General features: G+C 42.0%; 2 long non-coding RNA genes across 2 annotated transcripts; both read right to left on the bottom strand.

The window, feature by feature from the left end:
* Positions 1-1116: 1116 nt before the first annotated feature.
* LOC112845648 (uncharacterized) lies at positions 1117-5880 on the bottom strand. Its single transcript, XR_003218515.1, has 3 exons — positions 5756-5880; positions 5560-5647; positions 1117-1152 (listed from the first exon to the last, which is right to left on the bottom strand). It is a non-coding gene; the product is annotated as an uncharacterized LOC112845648 (long non-coding RNA).
* Positions 5881-9442: 3562 nt separating this feature from the next.
* On the bottom strand, positions 9443-14943 carry LOC112845647 (uncharacterized). Its single transcript, XR_003218514.1, has 3 exons — positions 14727-14943; positions 11503-11722; positions 9443-9485 (listed from the first exon to the last, which is right to left on the bottom strand). It is a non-coding gene; the product is annotated as an uncharacterized LOC112845647 (long non-coding RNA).
* Between the last annotated feature and the right edge of the window lie 10703 nt (positions 14944-25646).

Genomic DNA, 25646 nt, shown 5'->3' with positions numbered 1-25646 from the left:
TCACCTCCAAGCAGGAAAATACTTAAGTATATTAAAGCATGTGTTTTACTTGTGGCTGCTATGTTGCTACCCAAACACTTAGATCAATAATTCAGAATGATGTGAGTTATTAAAGGCTGCTTGCATACTGCATTCTGAGCTATTTTTTTATTCATTTACTTTGTTTATTCACAGCTTCCATCTGTCCTTTACATTACTGTAGCTCTCACAGTGCACACATTTTGCATCAGCTGCCAGTGTAAAGGTGAAATGAGTTCCCTTTCAGATTCGTACACACAGTATTGGGATATCACGGCCCTACGTGTCCTGAAGACACTTCTATTCACGCCTGTAAGGCAACTGACCTGTGATGATATGCCACATATAACTCATCATCACAGTCATTCCCACTTTTTATGCTCTTTACCTGGCTAGGAACACTTTTGCCAAGTTGGGATTGCTAGCTATTGCTAGTTAGCTCTGTGGTGTGGCAACCTGAAGTTAGCCTAACTGCTCCTGTTGGTTTTAGCCACCACTGCTGAACTACATCTGCGTATTTCTGGAAGTTCCTTTCTCAAGGGACAAAATGAGTGAGGGTGATATTTAAATCAGGCCCACAAACTGATTTACTAAAGTTTCCAGCAAAGGGTTAAAAGTCTTATATTACAGGTAATATACGTTAAAGTCATGAATACTGGTGTCTTTACCCAGAACATGCAGGAACCTGATTATTCCTGAGGTATTCAATTGTCAGGTCCCATGTTCCTCTCCTTCAGGGAACAAAAGCTATAGCCACAGTGCTTTGTTTCATGTTCAGTGTTCAGAGACAATGAATGACTCCTGAAGTCACATTTTGTTGTGTAACACCCAGCACCTCTCCAAATATGATGTTAAGCATTCAATTTAAATTCAGATTTTACTGATAATCATGTCACGTGGCTATTAATGACCAACATGGCAATACAATGTCAACTGGATGGCACAGTTTTAATTTATGGCATTCTGTCTGTGTGTAACACTCACACACATTAGTAACTAAATGAAAGATTGAGTTACTTACTACAGCGGTCCTTAATAAAGACTTACCTTAAACAGGCTTCTTGCAGTCTGATGGTTGTCTGGATCTCAGGTAGGGTAGACAGGCTTCACAAACAGCATCTAGGTCTGCTTCAGCTGAGAAAACCAAACACAGGACATTTTTACTATATTTTATTCATATAAAAATTGTAATACTTTTACCTTTTATCCAGAAATTACAACAGAAATCACTTGAAAAAGAAAATAAAAACGAATAAAATGCAACAAAGCCAAGTTAATTTCACGGATTAATCACAGCAGCAGAATACAGTTTGAGCTCGGTGCCTGGTCTTCGGGTGGATCACTCCCTGCAAATATGTTACTCATAAACTCCAGGAGCATACAGGTGGATGCTGGGTGGTGGATGGGCTGAAACAGCAGGCAGTGGTGCAGCAGGATGTGAGGAAAGTGGGGCACGTTACATGTCCAGCTCCAGGCTTGGCTCCATACATGGTTACAGTTGTGAATGCTTCTTTTCTGATTATGTCCAGTGCGTGCACATAATGACACTTTTATATCCAAAAGAACAAATCCTTTAAAAATATGATCCTGGTTCCGAATAATATGGGGTAAAGATACCACTGCTGGTTAATCTCCTTTTTAAACCCTTCCTTGTCCCACCCACTGTGAACTGAAGCCACAGACATACTGAAACCCACTTCACAGAATAATCACAAAGAGCATCTCAAACACACAACGTGTATCGTGCCTGTTTATCTGCACACTATACTGTATGAGAGAGTTTGCTGTACACAAAGTGCCGTAAGCTATGTTAAAGGAACAGTTTCACAAACAACCTGATTTCTTACAAAATGAAACAATTGTCTTTACACTGCAGTCCTTGTCACTGTTAGATGTAACTGGCTCTGGAAAGGCTGCAGACAGCTCTGTCACCTTTGTGACTCTTTTCCTCTGTCAGCGATGAACCTCAGTGGGAGTGAATATTGAATATTTTAACATGCTAATGGACGTATTTTGAGCACAAAGTAAACAAAAATAACAACAACAACTTCTCTGAGCTTATCAATTAAATGGCTTTGCATTCGCTGATTGAACAATCACGTTTTTCTCAGTTGGGTATAAGAAGAGCTGCTTGCAGTCGTAGCTGTGTGTGCAGTTTGGACCTGAGCAGCATCCTGCTGGCACAGCTGGCTGTGGTCCGTATCATCAAAGTCATGTTTAAAATGTTTAATGACAGAGCTGCCACAGTGAAGAGGCATTTTTAGCAACAACATCACGTCACGTGTTTAGGATGCTGAACTGTTTCACAGTTTAAGGTTTTTATAATAAAACAGAGATGCCCTGATTTATGCTGTGATACCAATGGTTGATTTTCATTCACCACCACCCGGTGGTGAAGGAGCTTCAATGAGTTCTTTGACTTTTTGGCTTTTTTCTGACGACTCATCTCCCCACACACAGCTTTAATGTCAAATCAGGCTAACAACCTAATTGTTAACCTTAGCATAGAGACATCTTCATCTCTGTACTAATGTACAGACACAAACTTGTATTGCTGTTGTCTCACTCACAGGAAGAAAGCTGACTATAACTCATTCAATTAAGAAGAATCATAAAGTTTATTCCTACAAGAAAGTTACAGCCCTGTGATCAAATAGGCTTTGATAAGATAAGATAAGATAAGATAAGATAAGATAGATAAGATAAGATAAGATAAGATTAAAGAGCTTCACAACAACCCCCCAAAAAATATAGAACTATTTCTGAATGAAATAAGACTGTTGTTGGAACAATCTTTGATTCTTTCACTATTAAGAGTTTAAAAAAACTAAAGACGACTTGAATAATTTTGACTCACGTAATGAAAAGAGAGGTTTGTTTTACTTACCCTGAAGGCTCTGAGGACTGCTAATGGGTCATCGGCTGTGAGTCTCTGCAGGAGTGCTGGCCAGCAGCGATGAGCCATAGGCAGCAGTTCATTTCCCTCTCACTCAGCACCTGAACGCACAACTCCAGCACGTCCAGTACCTAAAGACAAAGACGCACACACACCTAACAATTATCTCTGTTTGATCCTGATAAATGTGAGCTGAAACTAATTACTGAGGTCTTCATTGAGAGCCCAAACTCCTGAGCAGGCACGACTTCAGCACAGACTTATTTCTGTTTCACTCCTGGACCAGACTGAATGTTTTCCTTGATGAGCATACACCAGTGAACAGTCATCCACACAGTTCTGACAGGATGAATTGTACCAACGCTGGCAGTCCTACCCTCACAAGAATGATTATTGTTACTAGTCCAACAGTTGACTCTACATAAAACTACCTTGAGTCGGAGCCTGAGGCTGGGATCAGACAGCAGATGAATGCAGCGCTCCATAACATCCTTAGTGATGCTGAGGTGGGAGGGAAGCTCTGCTTTCACATCAGGACTACCAGCATCTCAACATCCTCACACTCAGTGGGAGGGACCTCTGCAATGGAGCACATGTACAGTTAGACCGCCAGTTTAGCAGTGAGGTTCAGATTTCTATGACTCTTAATTACAATGATCCATCTCCTCTACACTCTGAATCTAATATAACCACCACTACAACTATAGCTTATATTCCACTGGCCCTTAGACAGACCTATTACCTCTGTCTTCAGTGTTATAATCATCCTCTATTCCAATGCCCTCTGTCATTCTTTCTGTTTGCGGTAATTCAGCAGGAATTGGCGAATGCTGAGGTCTTCCTGGTCACCGGAGCTTTTCCTGGAGCTGGCAGACGTACTGGTCCTGCTACAAGTGGAAGGAAACCACTCGCTAAAGGAAAAACAAGACAACAATATCAAAATAGGTTGATTACAATAAAATAAGTCAGTTGATCAAAATCAGTGTGACACAGACGCTGATGTTTTTGAAAAGAGCCATCAGTAACATTAATTCATACATTTTTACTGTGAGGGCTTGTTAAACTGCAAACACGTATAGTGCCGCTGTATAAATATATTATGAATATTATTCTACAACAGAAAACGACTCAGCATTTAAACCATCACGACGTATTAAATGTTTCCAAAGATACTGATAATTTGATAACGAGTGAAGTTATATATCCTGAAACGTACTCCTTGATAGAAATTTTGAAAGGCACTGCAGAAAACATAAAGTTAAGCAACATAAAATTGTGGCAGTGCATGCAATGAGTCACATTTTCTTCTTGTCCTCTTTGACTCCCAGTATACGTGAGACTCAAGCTGACATCACTGTTGAAATCTACCCAGTGCCTTCATGAGCGCGTGCAGCGCGGAGCAGAAAAGAGCAGCTGTGCGCTCGTAGCTGAGATCCAGATCCTGAACCATGTCCCGACCAGCAGGCTGCAGTCAGAGTGAGTCAACAGAACTGTCAACACCGGTGAGCCTGGCCAACAAGACAGGATATAATGAAATACAGTACAGCTCAGGCAGCACAGGCTTAAGTAGATCAAGGAGGAAATCGGGTAAACCCTCCAGCAGTTATTTCTGTGTCCATTTTGGGTTAAAAACAAAAAACACGTCATAACTACCTGTGGATGCTGGCTGAGCCTCTGAAGGTTGAGTGATATGTCATTAAGCAGGTAGTCAGAGTTCTCATTGATCAGTTCCTTGAGGGAAGCGTATCCACAGACCTTATTGATGTTCCATATGGAGCTCAGCGCCGCCTGGCTGACCAGCAGCGTCTCCTCACCAGCTTTCTCCAGCACAGGATACAGCCAGGTCGTCAACAAGGGACGGAAATCGCGGCCCAGCGCCTCAGCACAGCAGGCGAAGGCCTCCAGTTGGATGCACAGCTGACAGATGTTGCTGTTGAGCTGGTGGATCGTGGATGCAGATGTTGATGATGAAGGAATCACTTGGAGAGAGCCGGCATCACTGTTGCATATGGAGAGGAGTCTGGATGACTGAGCAGCTACGCAAAGAGACAAAACACATGTTAATGCACTGCTTTTTAGCCACTTTTACACATGCACTGCAGCTCTGAAGTTTTCAAGATATTATCCATGCAAGTGAGAACGCAAATGTCTGACACAGTTACATCAGACATTAAACAGCCTTTAGCCTTCCTGCTCCTGAAAGCCTGTATTATATCTGACTGTGCTCATGTGGGGACAGCACAGATCAGCCTTTCTCAAAGTCAAGAGTGGGCCAATTTAGGATCTTCACTCAAATTTAAAATACAAGGGAAACTGATGTATTTCCTTACATAAACAAAAACAACACATGCTGTTATAAAATGCTCATCCTACGCAGTCATATGCAAAGTGTTAAAATCAGTGTGTGATCCACCTGCCACTAAGAGATATTATTTCTCTTTGGTAGATGGAAAAATATAATCAAACTCACTGTCAGTAGCTACAACAGCACATTTGTTATAATATGATGAATCAAGCATTTAGATATTAAATAGTATTGAGGGAGACAGGATCAAATACAGTGAGGCATCTCGGGTGGGCAGAGCCCTGATTCAGTAGGGTGAATAGGGATCTCGTCTCCTCCGTACTTAATGAGTGTGGTGTACCTGTCAGTCATGTCTGGCACATAAGACACCAGGTAGGTCCCATCATGGTTGTCACAGATATTTGCTTCTTGGGCTTCCCGTCTGGGTCCTTCAGGAGAAAAAAAAACTGTTACCTAAATATCAACACTTTGGTTACATTATTGTGTGGTCCACGTTCATGCGCTCACAGTGATCTGCACTGCCAGCAGTCCCTCACCTGCATCTTTGCCATCAATGTTGAACTTCACTGGCAGAGAGCTGGGCACTCCAGTGGTTTAAGGCCGGATCCACTTGCACGCACCTTGCTGGCATCATGGGTGGGCAGCACCTTCACCTTGTAAGGGTGGACAAAAGGGAAGAGAAGAACAACACGCTCACAAATGAAAGGAGCCTCATTTACAGAACCCAGTAAACCACACAAAGACTTTTCCATTTTTAAAGCTGGCCAGAGTGCAACACTGTAACATGTAACACCTAGAAGGTTCAGATGGTTGCAGTACTTTGCTCATTTGGATCAAAAGTTTGGGGGAAAATCTTTCATTAAATCAAGTGATTGTAATGCTCTTGCTTCGTTGTGTAGTTAACCATCTATCATTTTAGATGTTTCATTAGCAGCCTGATGAAATTAGCTGTGGCGTTAGCCCACTTCAGCCATCCAAACAGATGACCATCTAAGGTGAATTATGCAGATCACTAGCACAGTACACAGATTACCACTTCTTATTCCAGCCAGACTTGTTGTTACTTCATTCTAATCATGCAGTAACAACAAAGATTTATTCCTACTGGCTTTTTAAAATGTGCTTCTTCTATTCTAGAAAAACAAAAACATGTTATCACAGGCTTTTGTTTTTTTCAATGACATTTGTGTTGGCTGTGTCAGTTGCAGGCAACATTTATCATAATGGTTAGATATTAGGAAATAGCTTAAAATCAGTGCATATTTAACTTGTTACACTGCCTTAATGTTGCCTGCATGGGATCTCCTCATCAGCATATGACTGTACCCTGGATGATGATATGTGAGGAGCTTGAACTTGATTCGCTAACAGAACTAATTTAGCTAGCTTAGCACACATGTCTTGTGGCAAGATATATGCACCTAAATGCTTTAAGTCATTGGCTGTTCTGCCAAATTCCCACCAACCTGCAACTTTGTGAGCTGACTGTTTCGGGATTTTTCTGTTTTAGACAACAAAAAGAAAAGAAAAAGATCTACAGATTCAGGCTTTTCCTTACCTGTGGTAGTCGGGTAGAATGACGTCACTGACACTGGTTAATATGAAAACAAACTTTCTCAAACAAAAAAACAAAAACAAAAAAAGAAGAAGTGAGTCGGCGTGTCATCTTTACCGAGCACCATACATGTTTTGCCTCACATTAAAATTATTATTTTTCCTTTTCAAAAATAATTTGTCTTCAGAGAAGTCAAATATATCAAATTGCACGATTCCACGGCCCGGCAGGTGGCGCAGAGCACTTGCGCGCCCCTGGCAGGTTGAAGCACAGACCGTCGATGGTTCGAGTCTCACTCGGTCAAAATCATCTCTGTAGCTTCGGCCTGCTAGCGGGATTCCTGGTCTGCGCAGGGAATCCCGAGTTTTTTTTCTTTCTTTTTTTCTTTTTTGGGGTGTTGGGGCCTTTATTTATAAAGCTGGGACTATCTCCTTGTCATGGCTACCAACAACAACGCAGCTTGGGGAGAGCAGAGAGCCGATAGCCGATAAGCACAGACTCATTCATCCTTTCTCCACTTTCTTTTCATAGCTGCTGCTGACGCTGGGACTTGTGTGGCTTTGCAGTTTTTGCCTTGTTGGGAGCTTTTAAGGACCAGCCTTGAATTTTACACATTTGACGTCATGACATTGGTTTAATATGAAAACAAACTTTCTCAAACAAAAAAAAAACAAAAAAAGAAGAAGTGAGTCGGCGTGTCATCTTTACCGAGCACCATACATGTTTTGCCTCACATTAAAATTATTATTTTTCCTTTCAAAAATATTTGATTGATATCATGCCTTGTATGGTGTCAGGAAGACACACGCACACACACACACACACATATGCATGTCTTAACCGTCACGTGGTTAAGTGAATTGTGTGTAACCTCTGTTGTCAATAAAAGAGTGAGGCGGACGCAGAGGAGTTGGAGTTGCTTGGACAGGCGAGTGGCAGCTCTGCTCTCCGACGCTCCCCTGCAAGTAAAACGTACTGAGGTGTCTGTGTGTTTGCTTTCAGTAACAGTTTCTGTTTACCAGCACGGTTGACTTAAACCCAACAGAATCATTCATTGTAAATTACTTCTGATGTTGAGGAAATATCTACACAGGTATGCAGAAACCCACTTTTACTAACAATCACTCCTGTATATTGTAATCTTAGACTGTGATTCTGTGTCCAAGTTTATCAGGTCAGATGGATAATATACGAGTAGAAAAACCTTTCAAAGAATAAGCCATTCCAGATGAAAATAGCATAGCTCAGGTTTGTGCAACTGCATTTCATAAAGTGAAAACATTGTTCTCATCAAAGGAAGCATTACATTAGAAAGTTTGGGGTCCTGAGCAATGACTTTTGGGTTCAAAGGGATGAAAAGCTGCTGGAGTGTGTGCTAATGTCTGTAGAAAAAGGTTTTTATACAACTGGACGTGTCACTCTCTTTTCAGGAAAGTGGAAATTTGATCTAATCATATTAGAAATGTTGTGTTTCAGACACAGATGTTGCTAGATTTACTATTTTTGAAGCGAGTATAATATTTTGTATAAGGATGAGGGTGTTTATGTATGAAACTGGAACAAAAAGTGAAGATTTCTTACACCGTGGTGTCACTCCCTACAAACAAAAGTGCAAACTGGGTCCAGTTATGTCTTGATGCATGCTCAATCATCCAGGTAACTAAATCCCAAAAGGTTCATTCTGTTAGATGAGATAAGACTTTATGATCCCACGGCGGGGAAATTTTTTCCTCAGCTCAGGTACAGATAGCAGAAGGAAAATACAAATAAAATACAAACAATAAAAAAAATAGAATAGAATAAACCTTATAATCCCACTGATTATAAAATTTGGTGTTACAGAGCTCTTACAGCAAGGGAAAATAAAATATAAAAGGAAGACACAGGGTGGTCCTATGAACGTAAGCAACCAAAGTTCGTATATACAGGTAACAATGTCCAGAATATGTATAGAAAATTGAGAAAATTGTACGGAGATATGTATAAAATGTAGAGTAAACTAACAAGCTGGTGAGTAAGATGACCAAAGGAATGTTAAGCTGCATTATAGAGTCTGACAGCTGCTGGTAAGAATGACCTGCGGTAGCGCTCCTTCCTACACTGTGGGCGTAAAAGTCCACTGCTGAAGGAGCTGCTCAGTGCTCGTACAGTCTCATGCAGGGGGTGGGAGGTGTTGTCCATGATGGATGTTAGCTTAGACAACATCCTCTCCTCCCCAACCTGCTCGATGGACTTCAGCGGACAGTCCAGGACAGAGCTGGCCCTCCTGACCAGCTTGTTGAGTTTCCCCCCGTCCCTCTCTGCCATTCCACCACTCCAGCAGACCACAGCATAGAAAATAGCAGACGCCACCACAGTGTCATAAAATGTCCTTAGGACTGTCCTGTTCACCCCAAAGGATCTCAGCCGCCGTAGCAGGTGGAGACGACTTAGACCCAGTAGAGTGGTTGAAGGAAAAGGGGGACAGGTGAGGTGCATTTCATGTCCCCGGTGCTGTGGGGGGTTGCAGAGAGGTGTGACGAGCTCTGGTGGATGGGGGAGGGAAGGGCTACTGAATCAAACCTGTTAAACAACTGGTTCAATCTGTTAGCCAGAACCTGGTCTCCAGACTCTGGACCCCCTCCGCTCACAGTGCTCCGTCCAGTGATGGTGTTCAGTCTCTCCACACACCTCTGGTGTTGCTCTGCTGGAGCTGCGCCTCCACCTTCCTCCTAAAAGGAAGCATTACATTTAGAAAATAAAATACTTGTTTTATATTTGTTTGTATTTTTTGTAAGATAATACACTATATACACGGAGTTTATCTGGACGTAGTGTTTTCAGTGTCATCCAAGTGACTCTAGAGGATGAAAACCTGTTGGAGTGTGTGCTAATGTCTATAGCAGGGGTGTCCAAACTACGGCCCGCGGTCCATTTTTAATTGGCCCGCACTTCAACTTTTGCTTGAGTGTATGGCACTTCTTAGTTCTAACACCAGGGGGAGCTGCTGTTGATCAAGGCAGTTGCTCCACCAAAAGGACAATCCTAGAAGAAATTTACCCCAAGTTACTGAACATGGCAGAACCAAAGAAGCGAAAGGTAGAAAGTGAGTGCAGAAAATTTCAGACACGGTGGGAGAGTGAATATTTCTTCAAAGAATCAAGGGGAAGGTCTGTTTTATCTGCACTGAAACTGTGGCAGTTATGAAAGAGTGTAATGTACGACTCATTATGAAACCAAACATCAGGTCTATGCATCCTACACGGTGCTGAGCGAGAGCAGAAAGTAAAGCAAATGGTAGCTGTCCTGCAGGGTCAGCAACAGTATTTTTTTGTGCTCAAAAAGTCCAGGAAAAGCTACAATAGCCAGCTATGAGGTGGCCCAACTCCTCGCAAGACGTGGAGTTACAGAGGAGCTGCTCGATCTTAAGAGTCTAAAAGGCACAACAACAGGTATGGATACTTTTGAAGCTGTGTCAGACTCAATTGACAAATGGGACTTAAATGGGACAAGCTGTGTGAAGATACAACAGACGGGGCTCCAGCTATGGCGGGTGCACACAAAGGAATGCGTCTACGATGTGCGCTGAGGTGAAAGAGGCTGGAGGTGAGGCTGTTGAAATGCACCGTACTGTTCACCAAGAAGCCCTTTGTGCCAAGACAGTCAATCTTGGAGATGTAATGAACACTATTGTAAAAACTGTCAACATAATTCGAGCAAGTGGACTGTACCACGGAGAACTTCAGGCTTTCCTTTCTGATGCGGATGCTGAATATGGGGATCTACTCTACCACTCGGAGGCGCGCTGGCTAAGCCGCGGTGCCGTGCTGAAGCGTCTTTACTCCCTGAGATCAGAAATTGACCATTTTTGAAAGAGAAGGACCGACCTCTTCATGAGCTGAATGACCCTCTATGGTTGGCAGACCTTGCATTTTTAGATGATCTTACTGATCATTTAACCACCCTGAACAAGAGCCTACAAGGGAAAGAGCAGCTTGTACCACAACTTTATGCGCACATGAAAGCATTTTGTGTGAAGCTCAATCTCTTTAAGACACAACTGCGCAACTTCAACGTTGTGCACTTCCCCACACTGTCCAAGACCAGAACTGCTTATCCACAGGCCAACCTTTCTGCTAAAAAAGGGAAATATGTGTCTGTGATTACATGTCTCGAAACAGAATTCAGACAGCGCTTCCAGGATTTTTCTGCCAGTTCTACAGGAGCTTGGAAAAGGAAAAGTGTCCTCTGATGAGACGCCACGTGAAAAAAAATGATCAGTCTATTGGCTCAGATTTGCTCCTTGGTCAAATGACATTTGTCCGGATTTTTGGCACAAGTGGTGTCAGATCAGCAAAAGTAAAACGAAAACAAAAATGGGTACATTTTCAAATCCTTTGTTTATGGACAGAATTCGTCCTGTTGGACACAAGAAGCAGACTCCAAAAAAACTTTGAGACTCTGCAGAAGTCTGATTAGGCTGCTGTTTATCCAACTGGCTCACTGTGGTTTTTATGAAGTCATCTGTAATGTGTCACCTTTTCTGTAGAATGAAGAAGTGCTTCCCTTCTTTTAAAGGAAATACAGGCTTACAAAGATCCTCTAAACATGTTTCTGAAATAATCCTAAACACAATCATTAAATCAAAACTGCAAGAACAATTTATTTAATCACTCTTCTTCACTTAATTCCTTAACTTAGTAAAAACAAAACAAAACAAAAATAGACAAAACTCTTCTGCTGTCTCACCTCTGTCAGTGTTCATGCTGTTGCAAGAACAGGTGGAGGTGCAGGTGGAACTTTGACTTCACTGTGGTTTCTATGTGCAGGCAGGAGTGTGACATCTCAGAACAGCAGAGGATTGTGGTGCGCGGTGACTCCTGCTGCGACGCCCCCGTCTGAGTGTCCTGAGCTCCTGGTCCTCAGCAGACGGCCCACACACTCATTTATCACCATGTCTTTATCCTGCCTGTAAGAAAGCAAAGACAAGGCTAACATTACAAACAGCCAGCAACCAATCCCTTTTACTCCACCGCCCAAAAACCAGTGAGAAACACTAGCTAGTATTAACTTGGAATCAAAGTCCACTAGGGCTGCCACAAACAATTATTTGATAGTCAACTAGTCACCGATTATTTTTGCGATTAGTCGACTAATCGGATCATGCATCCATTGGACGTAAAACGTACAGCTTATTGCACCAGCAGCATCTGCTCTTATATAACATTAGCTTACAGTTTAAGTGTTTAGGGCAGGGGTGCCCAATCCTAGTCCTCGAGAGCTACTGTCCTGCAGCTTTTAGATTCATCCTTGTTCCAACACACCTGAATCAAATGAATGTCTTGTTATCAGGCCTTTGCCAAACTTGATGACATGCTGAAGAGGTCATCAAACCATTTGATTCAGCTATGTTGGAGTAGGGATGCATCTAAAAGCTGCAGGACAGTAGCTCTCGAGGACTAGATTGGGCACCCCTGGTTTAGGGTATGTGCTAACTAAAAATAAAGACAAGATGATAGTTTATTAAATTTAATGAGATTTACAGATTGTTTCGGTAAAGTTTAATAAACTCCTTGCTATCTAAAATAACGGGACACCGGAGTATATTCTGAACATCTCACACTTCTGATAATCAGTTGTCTGCTTGACGTTTATTCGGCCGTGTATGAACTATAACTTTAATCTCAGCCAAACCGATTTACTCAGGAACAAATAAAATACTAAAAAAAAAAAAAAAGGCCAAACAATAACATTTTTAAGTTATCTAACTGACTTATATATGTTCAACCTGAGTAGCGAAAGACGGTGGTGCGTTTGAAACGATTTGCCTGGAGTCCGGTGTTCTCACGGGCTCTAGTGAGCCTTGCCCCCGGCTAGCTTTGGAGCTAGTGGGTAACAGACGTCTCCGAAAACGTCGGAGCGCTTTTGAAAATATGCGGTGTCTTGATAAACTGAGCAGATATTTGAGGTTTACACAGCTACATTCTCGCCTGAAAATATGTTAAACGTTTATTTGTGACCCAGAAAGATTAATAAGAGTAATATTAAAACTAACTAGCTGCCGCCATTGTTGAAAACTGAGCAGGGCCGCGCTATGAATTCTGGGACACTGCTTCTTCTTCTTCTTCGGAGCGTAACGGCAGCTGGCATCCTTGTACATGCAGTGCTGCCATCTTCTGTTTCAGTCCGTTATTACACTCTTAAATCCTACTACTTATTCCTGCGTCTTTTGTGATCTTACAAAGCTTCAAACCACGCGTCGACTATTAAATCAGTCGTGACTGTAATCGTGACTAGTCGACTAATCGTGGCAGCCCTATTCAGCAACAAAGACGCCATCAAAAAGTCACGGCCATCAGAGCAACATCAGAGAAACAATAAAGTCTAACCATGGAAGGTATATAGAAATATATGCATAAAGACACAAAACAAAGAACATCGACAATGAGCACCTTTCGTTTTGCTGAAAGTGATATAGCTTTCTCTTCCCATCAACTGAAACCACCAACATTTCAGGTGTGCATGCTGGGCAGCTGAAGCTGACATCACAGCACAGCTGCTCTTCCTCATCAAGAAAGCTGTGCTGCAGTGCAATCAACTATTACATTTAGGCAAAGATTACTTTTCATCCCTAAATGATTGACGGTCAGAAACTCTGACCTTGTCTCTACAGACAGCAGAGCTGCTGCCTTCCTGTGGGTAGGAGTTCATTTTTACCCATCACCCAGTTAATTTCACTGGGTCTGTCTCATTTATATGCCAGAACCAACACTTGAAGCACTTTCTTGTAGCTCAATGGAGACACACATTATGATCAGGTCCCCAGTTTCAGACACACTTGCACAAGCACACAGATACAATATCTCACAGTGGTTTACACAGATCTGTCTGGGCTAAAGTACAGACATCGAACGTATGACAGACCGAGGCAACTATGACCCTTGCAATTTAGAAGAAGTCTGCTTGAAAGTAATCATGGACAGAATTCATGTTCAATTATTCTAAAATGCACTTCAGCAAGTTTTTTTTTATAATGCCTACTAAGATGTTTTCAAAGGTTTCCCAGATATGGGTTATTTCTAGTCCAGATTAAAAGAATAATTCAGTGAAGACCTCCATTTAAACAACTTTAAGCCTAGCACTAGGCTTAATCCATGTCTGGGAAACTGCAGCATTATCCATGGAGGCATGAGCATTTAGCATAATAGACAACAACCTCTTAACTTACCCTAAAATCTGACTTGACTAACTCCAAGAAGGGAACCCTGCTTTTACTGTCCAGGAAATGGAGATCAGTCACCCAGTGCAAGTGCAACTGTCATTTAAACTCAGTCTACAGTCAGACCAAAAGCCACCTCGCCAAATGTATTTACACAGCTGTGTGGCCAAAGGCAGGGGGCAGCTTGGGTACGGCTGTAAACATTAGCCTCTTTAACTGCAGCTGAACGCCATCCCTCATTGTCTGCTACTTACAATGCAGTTAGAAAACAAGATCTACGGGTTTTCCTAATATCATTCACCACTGAAAATATTTTGGTCTGTTAGATATTTCAGCAGCATACACAATTTACATCCAATACTGCAACAAGCTTACTTACCAGCATTTTTTTATCAGATAAACTCAAATGAAACAAGTTGGTTAATTGGAAACAATTTCAACTTTCAAATCATGTCACTCTGTGTTTATTGGAAAGGAGATTAAAATGCAGATAGGCTGAACCCACCCGAGGGACTCATAAAGTTTGATCTATGAATTCCTGATACATTTTTGCTTTATAGAGGCAGAAATGTTGACCATGAAAGCTTTTTGTAGTGAACTATGCTGCTTCACCTACAAAGCATCCAGAGCACACAGTAATGTTGCTATAAGCTACACCACATAGCTGCTACAATTTAAACACACCCACAATTTGTGTATAATCGCTATCGCCAGACTATGTCTCAAGAGCATATGACCTGTTGATAAAACTCACTGTTATGAAGATAGATTGGTTCCAGTGTCTTCATGAAACGCTGCCTTTATCCATCTTCTGGGGCGTGCCTGCAGTGGACTTGTGAACAGTTCCTTGTGAGGGAGCTGCTGGTGGAGCTCACAAGGTCCTCCTTCATTCCTACCATGAGCTTCAGTCTTCCTGATCTTTCTCAAACACGCCTCTCTCAGTGGGTCAACAGAACATCTGGCACAGGACAGCTGTGATGAAGAAAAGGAAGAGGTTTCTCCAAACCTCTGACCAAGGAAACCCAGCTGGGTCCTGATGGTCTCCCACCTACTTTCACCCGGGTGGACGTAGCTGTCGATAATAATCGGCACTCTGTTCACTGTTAGGAAAGGAAAAGAACAAGTTACACTACAGTACTGATACCTTCTGCTGCTCTTTTCAAACTTGCCACCTTACCAGGCTGTAGAGTGCTCTGAACACTTAAACACTTTGAAATCCATTACACACTCACACTCACAGTCTTAGGTGAAAATCTCCAAGGACAGCATTACACTTTTGCTATGAACAGTAACTCTGGAGCTCTGTGGAGTGTGCAGATGATCTCATTACTGTCTAAAATGGATAACAAACCGAAGGAGTGCCGAATCATTGACAAATACAGAGTAACAGGTGTGCAGCATGGCTAACTAGGTAGCACAAGCCTCTAACACAGCAGCGTGTATGCTAGCGGCTATCTAGCGAAGAAATGAACAGAGTGCTTTTAGGTGTTGTAGAAGGATAAGATGATAAGCTGTGTGTTTTTTCAGAATGACCTGCTTGTATTTACCTTCATTGAAGGAGTGGTCAGTGTGGGTATAGCCATGAGGCAAAAAAGACAGCTGAAGCGGAAGAGTGTGGTGAAACATGGTGCCGCCGGGCCAGCAGGTTTCCAAGCAGGGATTCGGGTAGCAGGAAGGCTTTGGTAAGCCGTCCAACATCCAGTCCCATTTGTGAATGCAATAAAAAAATAGCTAGATGTCCATGTGTAATTTGTGTGGAACATATTGCACAAGAAGCTTAATAGATTTAGAAAAACGATAACAAAAAAAAAATAAAAAATTGAAGGACAAAGATAATGTCCTTTTTTTTCCAAAGTTTACTCGCCCTGCTGAGTGGTGTACAGCGTTAGAGGCCAGCATTCGGACTCCAGAGTTTAACGACCCTAGTTCGAGTCTCTGATAGTAGTCCGTCTGCTACAGCAGGGTAGGCCAGAGTGAAAGACGAAGCTCAAGCCTGCCTCCATTTTTCTCTCTCTCTCTTTTTTCATTTCTTTTTACTTTTTTCAAGCCGCAATTAAAAGCTCAGGGAAACACTTAGTTTTAAGGCGGCCTTTAAGGCACCCTATATATCAGTCCATACAGCGTAAGGGCCATCTCATGTATCAGTTACACATATATCAACCAAGGAAGAAACAGGCCCAACCAAAGAGGTGTGCAGGGAAAAAATCAGGTGTGAGTGTGTGAAATTTACTAAGTATTGGAGTGCAAAAATGCCTGGTCTCCAGCTCATTTCCAAAAGGCTGGGTGCGTGATGTACGCGTTGTGGTCTTTAAATAGAGGAATTTCCCGCTTTGTTTGCCCGTCAGGGCGACATGTGGCGGGCTAGCAGCTTAGTACCATAGAGGCCCGGGTTCGAGCCTAGGCTCACCTACCCTACCTCTCTATGTTCATCTGCTAGGGGAGGTCCAGGCAGGGGACCTTGGAGTGAAAATTCCAAGGCCTGGACTTCCCCTGATTTTCATTTTTCTCTGTGTTTTTCTTTTACCTGCAGCAACAAACAGCCCAGCCCCATTTATGGACCTCCTTCTTGTCATGGCTACCAAGGACCACTCTTCTTCTGCCAACAAGTCATTGCTGACAAATAATTATTTCCTATGTTCCCTAGGGGCTTTTTTTAATCTCCAATATCTTTACATATCTTGCTAGATAGACTTCCTCAACAGGGTTTACAAACGCCTTATCCTCTTTGTCACTTCAAATAACTTTAACAACTATTCTTAGATTTCTTGCAACATCTGCTGTCCTCTTGCACAGATTACGCTTTTTAAAAAACTAACAACACTTTTTTTTTTTAACGTCAACCACATTTTTGGAACTAGATAAATAAAGCATATATAAAAGTCACTACCAAAACTCTTTGCAGCTTCTACCTTGTTATAGGATGTTGTTTGTGGCTCAAGATGACTGATTTCATCCATGAAGGATACATTTGATATATGTTTTCACATATATAGACCAACAAGTTATATAGCAGTTTAATACGAGCGATCGTTTTGGAAGACGATCATTTTTTAGCACAACACCGCTAAGCACCAACTCATCCATCCTTCTCCTTTTCTTCTTTTCATGCCGCACCATGGGAAGCGCCCACAAATGTGTCATTTCACACTGGCAGCAGGCTCGCAGAGCTAGCTGTGGTGCTTGTTCTTCTCTCTGACTTTGCTGTTTCACCGTGTTTAGATAACGTGCCATCCGCAACACTCGCACTCATTTTCGTGCTTTAGCTTTGTACTCACGCGCACACACGTGCACACATGCACACACAACACCACGTGTGTGTTAGTTTAGTCTGTTTCAACCTCTCTTCGTGTGGAAACACACATCTAGAACTATTCTTTAAGGATGTCTGCATTTCACACAACTGTCTAATAGGATAAATAATTGACATTGTATACCCAAAGGTCAAGTCTGGATAAACGTGTATATGATCTCCAACTTGAATGCAAAGCCAAGGCATATAATTGTGTGGTGTGTCAACTCTAATGTGTTTCCTCTCTGTGCAGGGGGATGACTGAAGCTATCACCTTGCTAATCCTTGCTGTCCAAACTGGCTCATTGAGCTGCAGGTCATCCACAGAGCCTTCCTCTCTCTATCGTCCTCTTTATTGTTGCTGCTTCCATCCTGCAGTCCATGCTGGAGATAGCTGATCCTATAGTCCTAGCCTGGGAGCATCTAGAGGCAACTAAGATAATATACCAAAGACTTTTTTCATGTGTTTATTTTTAAGAAAACTCTGTGTCCCACTGTTTGTTTTATTTTTACTGATCTAAACAACTATTATAACTATGGGCAGTTAGTTAATTATCACAGAATTCATTATCTATGGTCATCAGTACAACTCATGCTAACATCATAAATTAAGTAATACTACGGTGTACTGTCCTTCTTCTTCATTCCTAAACAGGCAGTTTGTCTTTTTGACATCAATCTGACTGAAAGTGTGTTTGCAAAGCCTGCTATCAACCTGCCTGCTTTTCATATGCTGGTTTTGCTGCCCGTCCCGTAGGAGTTTGTGAAGCACTTCCGTGCAGTTTCTCTCTGTCTCTTCTGCTGATCTTTCCAGCGTACATGGCTTATATGATCTGCCAGTTCTTCCACATGGACTTCTGGCTTCTCATCATCATCTCTCCTCATCCTCACCTCTCTCCAGGTAACACACAACGCATCGCAGTGTGCAAAAACGTTAATTAAATAGTTTAACTTGCTCTACCCAAACAGTTCAGCCCAATAATAATTAAACATGTATATTGCTTGTTTTTAATTCCATAATAACTCTGAAACACTCTACCGCCAGGTGCTTGGCACTCTGTTGATCTGTGTTCTCTTCATGGTGGAGGAGTTTCGTACAGCTCCAGTGTAGAACATGGATGAAGTCATATATTGTGTAATGGAGCTACAGATTGCTGGAGTTTCTGCTATGTGTCACACACACACACACACACACACCAACTCTTTGCTAAGTTCTGACTGTAACAGACACTGTCATGTAATGCATCAGCACTGTCTCTGCCTCACTGTCAGTGATTTGTTACCTCACCAGGTTGCGGTGTGCTGGTGTGCTATGGTGTATCAGAGACTGTATTTGGCGAGTGGAGTGTGATGGGAGCACATCATCTTGGTCCACTCGTACTATAACGTCTGCTCAGAGCCCAGCTGGGCTGGCAGAGCTTCCTGCTCAGGAGAGATGCTGTAAACAAGATAAAAAGCCTCCCTACAGCTAGCAATACACAGCTGGAGCAGTACATCTTTTATTACCTTTAGTCGCATTGGTTGATGTGTTAAATGTGCTATAAAACTCAATTTGACTTTGACATTTCTCATTTGAAGAGTCTGTTTGTTTATTTTGATCGTTTCTGTACAGCTGACCAGAGTTGGTTTCACCCGAGGTCGTTAACTAAAACAACAATTTGTTCAAAAGACAAATTTTGTGAGATTTACAAGTAAAAGGTTTGATTATTCAATTCTCTGTTATTCAACTCAGTGTTTACAGCATAAATAATTTCTTTTATTTCCACAGTAGCTTTCCTGGAGAGATCTGCAGTACTTACCTGCCTAATGCTCTCAGCCACCTTGGATGGACAAGACTGCCAATGCCTCAGTGTGCTAGTGAAGCGCAGCTGTTTTCTAAGCCGATTTGAAAAAAAGATTTAAAATTGGTTTGTTTTTTGTTTGTGTAAACACTTTGCACTGACATTATTGGAGAATTAAAAAGCGCCTAGTCAAGGAATGGTGTGCACATAACAGAAACTTGGCAAAGAACCAATTTTAAATCTTTAAGCACTTTGTTACTAGCAGCCTGTCACAAAAACACATTTGTATAGTGGTTTCTTTTTTCTTTTTTTTTAAATCTTGTGAATAAAATGTATACAAATGTGTGTGATTATCACAATGTGTTAGTGTGTAATCCCTGAGACATGCATGCCTGTCTGCTAGCGTCAATCTAAAGCCATTTCTGATTTGGAGAGGCAGGCTGCAGATTCTGTCCAGATTATCCCAGCTCTGGTCACTAAACATCCAGTCTTCACTTATCAAATGTGTAAATTCAGACTGGTCCCAACAAGGCAAAACTGCATAGCACACAAGTCCAGCGTTTCCCACAGCAGCAGCAGCAGTGAAAAGAAAGTGGATAAAGGATGAATGAGTCTGTGCTTATCGGGTCTCTGCTCTCCCCAGCTGGCGTTGTTGTTGGTAGCCATGACAAGGGAGATAGTCCAGCTTTATAATAAAGGCCCCAACCCCGAAAAAAGAAACAGAAAAGAAAAAAAGGTCGGGATTCCTGCGCAGACAGGAATCCCCTAGCAGGCGAAGCTCCAGACAGGAGTCGGCATGAGTGATTGAGTGAGAATCGAACCATCGCCTGTCTGTGCTTCAAGCGCCAGGGGCGGGCGGCAGTGCTCTGCGCCACCTGCCGGGCCGTGAACTCGTGCAAATTTGATATATTTGACTTCTCTGAAGACAAATTATTTTTGAAAAGGAAAAATAATAATTTAATGTGAGGCAAAACATGTATGGTGCTCGGTAAAGATGACACGCCGACTCCTTCTTTTTTTTGTTTTGTTTTGTTTTTTTTTTGTTTGAGAAAGTTTGTTTTCAACTTAGACCATTGTCAGTGACGTCATTCTACCGACTACCACAGGCAAGGAATGCCTGATCTGTAGATCTTTTTCTTTTCTTTTTGTTGTCTAAACAGAAAAATCCCGAAACAGTCAGCTCACAAAGTTGCAGGTTGGTGGGAATTTGGCAGAACAGCCATGACTTAAAGCATTTAGGTGATATATCTTGCCACAAGACATGTGTGCTAAGCTAGCTAAATTAGTTTCTGTTAGCGAATCAAGTTCAAGCCTCACATATCATCATCCAGGGTACAGTCATATGCTGATGAGAGATCCATGCAGGCAACATTAAGGCAGTGTACAAGTTAATATGCACTGATTTTAGCTATTTCCTAATATCACCATTATGATAATGTTTGCCTGCAACTGACACAGCCAACACAAATGTCATTGAAAAAACAAAGCCTGTGATAACATGTTTTTGTTTTTCTAGATAGAAGAAGCACATTTTAAAAAGCCAGTAGGATAATCTTTGTTGTTACTGCATGATTAGAATGAGTAACAACAAGTCTGGTGGAATAAGAAGTGGTAATCTGTGTACTGTGCTAGTGATCTGCATAATTCACCTTAGATGGTCATCTGTTTGGATGCTGAAGTGGGCTAACGCCACAGCTAATTTCATCAGGCTGCTAATGAAACTCTAAATGATAGATGGTTAACTACACAACGGAAGCAAGAGCATTACAATCACTTGATTTAATGAAAGATTTTCCCCAAACTTTTGATCCAAATGAGCAAAGTACTGCAACCATCTGAACTTCTAGTGTTACATGTTACAGTGTTGCACTCTGGCCAGCTTTAAAATGGAAAAGTCTTTGTGTGGTTTACTGGGTTCTGTAAATGAGGCTCCTTTCATTTGTGAGCGTGTTGTTCTTCTCTTCCCTTTGTCCACCTTACAAGGTGAAGGTGCTGCCACCATGATCCAGCAAGGTGCGTGCAAGTGGATCCGGCTTAAAACACTGGAGTGCCCAGCTCTCTGCCAGTGAAGTTCAACATTGATGGCAAAGATGCAGGTGAGGGATGCTGGCAGTGCAGATCACTGTGAGCGCATGAACGTGGACCACACAATAATGTAACCAAAGTGTTGATATTAGTAACAGTTTTTATTTTCTCCTGAAGGACCCAGACGGGAAGCCCAAGAAGCAAATATCTGTGACAACCATGATGGGACCTACCTGGTGTCTTTATGTGCCAGACATGATGACAGGTAACCACACTCATTAGTACGGAGAGACGAGATCCCTTATTCACCCTACTGAATCAGGCTCTGCCCACCGAGATGCCTCATGTATTTGATCCTGTCTCCCTCAATACTATTTAATATCTAAATGCTTGATTCATCATATTATAACAAATGTGCTGTTGTAGCTACTGACAGTGAGTTTGATTATATTTTTTCCATCTACCAAGAGAAATAATATCTCTTAGTGGCAGGTGGATCACACACTGATTTTAACACTTTGCATATGATGCGTAGGATGAGCATTTTATAACAGCATGTGTTGTTTTTGTTTATGTAAGGAAATACATCAGTTTCCCTTGTATTTTAAATTTGAGTGAAGATCCTAAATTGGCCCCACTCTTGACTTTGAGAAAGGCTGATCTGTGCTGTCCTACATGAGCACAGTCAGATATAATACAGGCTTTCAGGAGCAGGAAGGCTAAGGCTGTTTAATGTCTGATGTTACTGTGTCAGACATTTGCGTTCTCACTTGCATGGATAATATCTTTGAAAACTTCAGAGCTGCAGTGCATGTGTAAAAGTGGCTAAAAAGCAGTGCATTAACATGTGTTTTGTCTCTTTGCGTAGCTGCTCAGTCCATCCAGACTCCTCTCCATATGCAACAGTGATGCCGGCTCTCTCCAGTGATTCCTTCATCATCAACATCTGCATCCACGATCCACCAGCTCAACAGCAACATCTGTCAGCTGTGCATCAACTGGAGGCCTTCGCCTGTGTGCTGAGGTGCTGGGCCGCGATTTCCGTCCCTTGTTGACGACCTGGCTGTATCCTGTGCTGGAGAAAGCTGGTGAGGAGACGCTGCTGGTCAGCCAGGCGGCGATGAGCTCCATATGGAACATCAATAAGGTCTGTGGATACGCTTCCCTCAAGGAACTGATCAATGAGAACTCTGACTACCTGCTTAATGACATATCACTCAACCTTCAGAGGCTCAGCCAGCATCCACAGGTAGTTATGACGTGTTTTTTGTTTTTAACCCATAAAAGTGTCATTATGTGCACGCACTGGACATAATCAGAAAAGAAGCATTCACAACTGTAACCATGTATGGAGCCAAGCCTGAGCTGGACATGTAACGTGCCCCACTTTCCTCACATCCTGCTGCACCACTGCCTGCTGTTTCAGCCATCCACCACCCAGCATCCACTGTATGCTCTGAGTTTTATGAGTAACATATTTGCAGGGAGTGATCCACCCGAAGACAGGCACCGAGCTCAAACTGTATTCTGCCGCTGTGATTAATCCGTGAAATTAACTTGGCTTTGTTGCATTTTATTCGTTTTTATTTTCTTTTTCAAGTTGATTTCTGTTGTAATTTCTGGATAAAAGGTAAAAGTATTACAATTTTATATGAATAAAATATAGTAAAAATGTCTGTGTTGGTTTTCTCAGCTGAAGCAGACCTAGATGCTGTTTGTGAAGCTGTCTACCCTACCTGAGATCCAGACAACCCATCAGACTGCAGAAGCCTGTTTAAGGTAAGTCTTTATTAAGGACCGCTGTAGTAAGTAATCATCTTTCATTTAGTTACTAATGTGTGTGAGTGTTACACACAGACAGAATGCCATAAATTAAAACTGTGCCATCCAGTTGACATTGTATTGCCATGTTGGTCATTAATAGCCACGTGACATGATTTATCAGTAAATCTGAATTTAAATTGAATGCTTAACATCATATTTGAGAGGTGCTGGGTGTTACAAACAAATGTGACTTCAGGAGTCATTCATTGTCTCTGAACACTGAACATGAAACAAAGCACTGTGGCTATAGCTTTTGTTCCCTGAAGGAGAGGAACATGGGACCTGACAATTGATACCTCAGGAATATCAGGTTCCTGCATGTTCTGGGTAAGACACCAGTATTCATGACTTTAACGTATATTACCTGTAATATAAGACTTTTAACCCTTTGCTGGAAACTTTAGTAAATCAGTTTGTGGGCCTGATTTAAATATCACCCTCACTCATTTTGTCCCTTGAGAAAGGAACTTCCAGAAATACGCAGATGTAGTTCAGCAGTGGTGGCTAAAACCAACAGGAGCAGTTAGGCTAACTTCAGGTTGCCACACCACAGAGCTAACTAGCAATAGCTAGCAATCCCAACTTGGCAAAAGTGTTCCTAGCCAGGTAAAGAGCATAAAAAGTGAGGAATGACTGTGATGATGAGTTTATATGTGGCATATCATCACAGGTCAGTTGCCTTACAGGCGTGAATAGAAGTGTCTTCAGGACACGTAGGGCCGTGATATCCCAATACTGTGTGTACGAATCTGAAAGGGAACTCATTTCACCTTTACACTGGCAGCTGATGCAAAATGTGTGCACTGTGAGAGCTACAGTAATGTAAAGGACAGATGGAAGCTGTGAATAAACAAAGTAAATGACTAAAAAAATAGCTCAGAATGCAGTATGCAAGCAGCCTTTAATAACTCACATCATTCTGAATTATTGATCTAAGTGTTTGGGTAGCAACATAGCAGCCACAAGTAAAAACACATGCTTTAATATACTTAAGTATTTTCCTGCTTGGAGGTGATTTAAAAACAAACCTGAAGAGAAAGGCAGTGTTGAGTTAATGAGCTTATAGTTAAACTGTTGGTTCGCATGTTAAAGCCAGCAAAACTGGTTCAGTCTGTCACTTTGGATCATAGGAAGGTGTTTTCCATACAATAGATATTACATACAAAGCAAAACACAGCTCAGAGCTAATCCTGTTCCTGTGTTTCTTTCCCTTTCCTGCACAGTGTGTTCCGACACTTAATCCAGGTGGGTCCGGACACCTTCTGGTTTACTCTCAATGAGCTGCACTGCCCGTCCTCTTACATCCCACACCACCCCGACCTCCTGCTGAACGGCACGGGCAGGCCGAGAGACGAGTTCTCGGACAACGTGTTCAAACTGCTCAAGGAGGAGTTTGGCTCCGTTACTGAGACAGTTAACCAGCCAGTCAGCTAATGAGCTGCTGCTTGATGAAATTGACTCACCTCACAAACGGACGGCTTATTGAACCACGACTCCAACAGGTCAATTAGCTGAAAGAAAGTCTGTCAGCTGTGCCAAATAGTTGATCACCTAGCTCTGTGGAATCAAGAGCTACTCTGTCATTTACAAATATTACTTAGTCATCACCTTGATTATCTAACCTCCTAGCTTCTGCTAGCCCACAATTAGTACTTACTGTACATTAACATTAGGTGAAAATGGAGCGCTACTGAGTTATGTTTGATTAAAAAGAAAAAACAAAAAGTACCGTATCTGATATTTTTGGCTCTTGCCTTATTTTCCCCAGGAGGGAATCACAGCAGATGAATCCAAACACATTTTTACATCATATGACCTTCTTGATGTAATCCTCTCATTTATCCAGGCTTGGGACCAGCAGTAAGAGTATACTAGCTTTGGAAGCCCTGAGGGTGGCTGTCTCCTCCACCAAGGAGCCGCTAAAAAAATACATGAAAATTGTATAAATATGGTTACAGCTGTTGATTGGGTTTTTTTCTGAAGTTCAATTCAATTCAGTTTTATTTATATAGCGCGAAATCACAACAACAGTCGCCTCAAGGCGCTTTATATTGTACAGTAGATGTACAATAATAGATTCAGAGAAAAACCCAACAATCATATGACCCCTATGAGCAAGCACTTTGGCGACAGTGGGGAAGGAAAAACTCCCTTTTAACAGGGCCTGATTATTTAAGACCTTGTATGTGAGGAGCAGGATTTTGAATTCAATTCTGGATTTAACAGGAAGCCAATGAAGGGAAGCCAAACAGGAGAAATCTGCTCTCTCTTTCTAGTCCCCTCAGTACTCTTGCTGCAGCATTTGGATTAACTGAAGGCTTTTCAGCGAGTTTTTAGGACTTCCTGATAATAAAGAATTACAGTAGTCCAGCCTGGAAAGTAATAAATGCATGAACTAGTTTTTAGCATCACTCCGAGACAGGATATTTCTAATTTTAGAGATGTTGCGCAAGTGGAAGAAAGCAGTCTTACATATTTGTTTAATATGTGCGTTGAAGGACATGTCCTGGTCAAAAATGACTCCAAGGTTCCTCACAGCGTTACTGGAGGCCAAGGTAATGCCATCCAGAGTAAGAATCTGGTTAGATACCATATTTCTAAGATTTTCAGGGCCGAGTACAATAACCTCAGTTTGATCTGAATTAAGAAGCAGAAAGTTAGCGGCCATCCAGGTCTTTATGTCTTTAAGACATTCCTGCAGTTTAACTAATTGGTGTGTGTTACCTGGCTTCATGGACAGATAGAGCTGGGTGTC

Source organism: Oreochromis niloticus, unplaced genomic scaffold (genome assembly GCF_001858045.2).
Source record: "Oreochromis niloticus isolate F11D_XX unplaced genomic scaffold, O_niloticus_UMD_NMBU tig00008377_pilon, whole genome shotgun sequence".
In the NCBI taxonomy this organism is placed as follows: domain Eukaryota; kingdom Metazoa; phylum Chordata; class Actinopteri; order Cichliformes; family Cichlidae; genus Oreochromis; species Oreochromis niloticus.
This window is presented reverse-complemented; position numbering and strand designations above follow the sequence as displayed.